Here is a 5,870-nt window from a genome sequence, read left to right as displayed (position 1 = left end):
TGTATGTGTCCAGCTGAATTGGCTTCAAATGGAAATCTGTTCTCAGTCTAAAATATTTATTTTGACATAAAAAGTATTGTCTTAATGATAGCAAAAATGAATGTGTCTGTATCATCAAACCCATATCCTCAACTTAACAGAGCATCAAAAGTAGCACTTTGCCTATAAAAAAAAAAATCATGCAACAATACTTGCAGCATAACCATTACAGTTGATAATAGATAAAAAAAGATTTACACTAGCTGTACAGAAATATTGTCCAGATTTCGGAATTTGTATAAAACCTATATTTACTACTATTTCTATGTTAGCTGTTTTGCCTTATGGGATTTAAACTGTATAGAGGAAATACCAATACTAACTTGTGGCGGCTGGGAATGACTTAGAAATGTTTTATATGTTTGTTCCTATATATATCTATATATATATATATCTATCTCACGGTCATGAAAGTAAAACGTTCTGTTCTAAGTCTAAATATTTTTTCACTACCTACTCAGCAAACGTTTTAGTACTAAGGTTATGTAATAAAAGTAAAGAAAATAAACCTCAGACCAGTGCCCCTGCTACTACAAAAGTAAGTTTGGGCCCTGCAGCAATGTCCATTAACCCTGTGGAAAATTGCAGGTCCGGACTGGGAATAAAAGGCAACCCTGGAAAATTTGGAGACCAGTCCTATATTCCTTTGAGTCAGTAGAATGTGCACACCCAATTTTTCTCAAAGGGGATTACTGGGATACTCCTCACTACAATTTTTCTTTCAGAAGTTTATTAGTTTGTATTAAAAACCCAATTGTATCCATTATCACCCCATTAAATTGTAGCTATCCAGCTACAGCCCACCAGAAAATCTCCTGGTGGCCAATCCGGCCTTGGAAACTTGTCACTAAGGATTTGATTATCAAAAACTTGCTGGCATGGAGAGAGATCACAGTAATCTTGGGACTTTTTGAGCTTTAAATTGCATGGTATGTAATAATATAGAATTTGCTGAACCTCATGGTACTGGCGAGACTTATTAGATAATCATGCCAGAGCGGAGCTCTTTAGATCATTGGGCCCATAAGTAGGGTGACCATATTGCCGCTTTAAAAAGGGACACATGAAAAATACATATGCCAGGGTTCTTATACAAAACATTTCTTTAAACAGCCCTGACATATGTATTTTTCATATGTGTCCCTTTTTAAAGCGGCAATATGGTCACCCTACCCATAAGTGACTAAATAATTTTGACTGCTGTATCATGGGGTGTTAACTTGTGTTTCCCAATCCCAAATTCATAGTGGCTAATTGCATTTTTATGGACATTGATAGCCTAAAACATATAAAAGTACAGAAGGTCCAGCACTCACTATAGTCCGTCAAAGCTGTGGTGCATCCCACATAAAATATATATATATATATATATATATATAGTAGCCTCTAACTGGTTACATAAATATAACAGAACAAAAATAAAAGCTTTTTTTAAGAAAACAGGTTCTCTTTATCTAAGCTAAACATTTGTTACAGGAAACAAGCAGCCAATTGTTTTATACTGTGTGTGTGTATATATAGATATATATAGATAGATAGATATATATATAGATATATTCCTTATTAGATATATACTGCATTGTCCTTGCTGAATAATTATACACAATTGTATTTTTTTTTTCAACAAAGTATCCCCTTTATTCTGGATTTGTTTCTGAATTGGAGAGGCTACCTTTTAATTATGGGGTTACGGAGTATAAAATTTGTGGACAGATTTGCCGATTAGTTTTTTGGCTACCTATGTTTCTTACTCCAGTGCTGCATTGTTATTTAGCAAGCTGCCTAGTTTTGCAAAATGACTGACACTTGTGCTTGAGAGATAAAAATGACTAAATGATTTACACACTAAACGGCGACTTTAATTATTATAATACGGTTTGATTTTGTTACGAAATAATAAAAAAAAAAGCTGTATTTACTACAAATTACTTGTTAGAACTTAATTTGTAATGAAACACCAGATTACAATTAAAAATATAGAGTAGTTGAAATGATGCGTTCTCATTGAGATGCTCTATTATTTGTCGGACTTAGTTCAGCACTGACTTATTGGAAAGCTACAGTTAGAACACAAAGTCAATCGGAACTCTTCTGTAGGTACAATGTGCAACTCGAGTAATTTTAGAAGTGTGCTGTTGGGTTGAGTGACGTGACCTCGTACCAATAATAAGTGAGTTTTGAGTTTTGCGTCATTACTGTCCAATCGAAAACTCAAAAGCTATAAGGTGGGCGGATTTACGGAAGATTATACAGTGGCTATGGTTCCGGGGAGCTCGGAATCGCAAATCTCCGTTTAAGGTAAAGCTGCCACGTTACTGGGTTTGCAGTGTAATAGTCACCGAAACAGGAAAGGCAACGGAATCGTATGCGTGTAAAGGTGACTACAAAACCCGTGCCGTGGCTTTGCGATCCTGGCAACAGCGCTGTTATATACGTCTCTTGTATCTGTTATTGTAACAAGTAGATCAATGCGCATGATGCGTTAGGCTCTGCTCTTATGGGGCGCTATGAATGTAGGACGATGTGATACAAACTGGGGGGTGAAGGTTTTAGTGTTAATATTCAGACCCTTGTATTATTTGGATTACGTAATTTATATTGTTAAAAAGGTTAACCCGGTACTGATGCGTTCAGTCTTAAAGGACTTAAAATTAAACTTGAATGATTCATATGGAGCTAGTGCTAGTCAATACCTTTCTATTATCAAATGTACTTTCCTCAACAACAGCATGCACTACTGGGAGCTAGCTGGTGATTGGCAACTACACATATATGCCTTTTGCCATTGGCCCACTGGCAGGGCCGCCACTAGAAATTTTGGGGCCCCTGACTTAACCATTGATCAGGCCCCCCGCCTTTGACATGTGCAATTTTTGACCAAGTGACTAAAACGTATATGCACTTTATTCTTCAGTGTCTATTTAAACTTGGAAATGTTGTAAAGGTAGTAACATACAAACACACTCATACACTGAAACACATACACAGAAAATCATTTAGAACGCTAAACTAAGATTTTACCGGATTCGCATATAGACAATCTAGCAGACATGCAAAGAAACACACTCAGACACCCAAACAGACACTCAGCACTTGTTTACATTGACCTGACAAGTAATGAGGTAGACTACAGTTTTGTAAAAAAAAAAGAGATTTAGAAAGCAAAATATGGAGTTCTGATTATCTTTTTGTAAAGGAAGTTGCCAACTAAATGATGACAACAGCATGCAGTGGCTGAATGGAAGAGCCCTGAACTGCCTAAACAATAATTTAAAGGTTAAATGGTGGATTAGGTGACTTCCGGAAAGGTCTCATTAGTCTCAAAGTCTGTAGAAAGATGTGAATAATCAGTAGTAAGGTCAAAATGTCCTAAAAAGGAACAGACAATGGACACACATAAACATGCACATACACCCAAGGAAACACCGACAGAGACAGCCTCAGAAAACACACAAAGACATACACACACAGAAAACACACAGACATACACATACAGAGAGACAACCACATAAAAACACAGACAGACATATACATTTACACACCCTCACTGAGACATTCACAGAAAACACACAAAGACATACACACACCATCACAGAGACACCCACAGAAAACACACACCCTCACAGAGACATCCACAGAAAACACAGACATACATACACACACACACACCCTCACAGACATCCACAGAAAACAGACATACACACCCACCCTCACAGAGGCATCCAGAGAAAATACACAAAGATAAACATACACTCACCCTCACAGAGGCACCCATAGAAAAAGCTCAAAGACATATGCACATACCCTCACAGACATCCACAGAAAATGCACAGACATACACACCCACCCTCACAGAGAGACCCACAGAATAAAAATACATACACACTCATAGAGACACAAACCAAAGAAGAAAAGTACTTTTAAAAGGTTGACAGTTTGTTTTTTCCCCATTTTCCCCAACCAAGAGCACAACTTCAAATATAGTGTACAAATGTTCCCATCTGTCAGCTGTACTTATGGATTTTGAAAATGCTATACTCTGTATGGTCTTGGTGGAACCATAAGCTGTGGTACTCATACCATTAGATCTGGTTAAATGCAGTATTTAGGCTTGTTGGTATGTATTTCAAAATTAAGTCGGCTGTAGTGTAAACTGAACAGTTTTAAGTTAACCTGTCTCATTTCAAATTAAAAAAAAATGCATATCTGCCAAAAGGGCACCTACCATTTGTGTATTGAGGAGGAAACATTTCTGCATGGCTTTAAATATAGAATTTCTACAGCATTTTCAAATAATCATAAATACACTGCTGCTAAAAAATGTGTTTTTATAGACCCCTGGCCCCACCATACAACTACTACCACACTGAAATTACAATCCGAAATTGCACAAAGAAATAAAAAAACATTTGCTAAGTCCTACCTCCTCTGCAAATGAAAGTGATCTGCCGTCTGACTCAGGCACACACTGTACAAACAAAGTGCCAAGTCTGTCTCACACTGTGCATAGTGGTTTAGTGTACACTCAGAAATCCTCTCAAATGCTAATACTTTACTCCTTGTAATAACATTTCCCATGCTCAATTAGCACTCTGCTGTAGTACCCACTGGTGGCTGCCAAATTAAAAATTTTTTTTTTTTTTTTTTTAAGTTCTTGCCTCATGGGGCCCCCCTGGCCCATTGGGCCCATGACAGGAGTCACCCCTGTCACCCCTTGATGGCGGCCCTGCCCACTGGATGTGTTCAGCTAGCTTGCAGTAGTGCATTGCTGCTCTGGAGCAGACATTAACAATTTGTTAAATCAAGGTTCAGTGCAATAACATTTTTTTATTCTCCACTTTTATGCCCATTTAATTCATTGGGTTTTATTTTTTTTTATTGAGGTTTACCATACTATACAAAGCAAACAAGTTACAATGCAACACACTGTGTATGGTCGTAAGGTTACATACAACAATAGAAAACAGGAACAGGGCGCCCCAATGGTGTGATATATTCACAATAGGTGTAAGTAGTACAAAAAGAAACATACTCACAAATTTGCAGGCACTTAAAAGGTGCTATATGGGTAGGCTGGACAGTTTGAAGTCGGAGAGCAGATTTAAAATCCTCAGACTTGTCAGCTGTCTCTTGTTGGTAAGCGTGGAACGTGCAGAGGCTCAGTAAGGATGAACTTGTCCAAACAGATCTATGCACTTCAGACTAGCTGTTATCTCATAAAGCCAATTATATAGGTTAAGAAGTCACCAGGGTACATTGTGGAATCTGTTGGCGCTCTATAAATAACCAATAATAATTTCAAGTTCTGAGAATTAGATATTGCTTCACTTTCAAAGAAAAGTAAGTAGCCAGTAAAAGAAACAATCTGTTTAGGGTGTGAACAACTAGTCTGATGTGCATAGATCTGTTGGGCAAGTAAATCCTTACTGAGCCTCTGCACCAGGGACGTGCACTCATAGGAGGCAGGGGAGGCAGTGCCTGCCCTGCCATATGTGGCCAAAGCTTAATTACATTTTAATTAAAACAAAAAAAAAGTCAAAAAACATTTTTCCCACCTATGTAATGCTATGGAGAGGCAGGTACAGGAACGCTTCTCTCCATTGAAGTACATGGGTCAAAGGAAAAGCTGTGCTGCAGCGCTACCTGTGTTCTGTCAATATATTAGCAATAAAAATTGGGACCAATAGGAGGCACCCCTCTTGATGCCTCCTAGCAAGTGAAGGATATATAGGTTAATCAGAAGGAGGATGCAGTGAGCAGGGTCATGCGACACAACTGGAAGCTGAGGTAACCTAAGAACAGATGACACCAAGCAGAAGAGTAAAGTAGTA

The 5,870-nt window shown here is 38.0% G+C and overlaps 1 protein-coding gene across 2 annotated transcripts in view; it reads left to right on the top strand.

Annotated features, from left to right (window-relative positions):
* The first annotated feature begins 2,257 nt into the window (after positions 1–2,257).
* Positions 2,258–5,870, top strand: part of SLC39A3 (solute carrier family 39 member 3) — a 47,059-nt gene continuing 43,446 nt past the window's right edge. The window contains exon 1 of one of the 2 annotated variants that reach the window (XM_053702765.1): positions 2,258–2,337. The gene's annotated coding sequence lies outside the window, so the exon portion shown is untranslated. Of the gene's footprint in view, positions 2,417–5,870 lie in introns of both variants that reach the window. The other variant, XM_053702764.1, reaches the window with a different exon arrangement.

The sequence above is a fragment of the Bombina bombina genome, chromosome 2 (genome assembly GCF_027579735.1).
Source record: "Bombina bombina isolate aBomBom1 chromosome 2, aBomBom1.pri, whole genome shotgun sequence".
Taxonomy (NCBI): Eukaryota; Metazoa; Chordata; class Amphibia; order Anura; family Bombinatoridae; genus Bombina; species Bombina bombina.
This window is presented reverse-complemented; position numbering and strand designations above follow the sequence as displayed.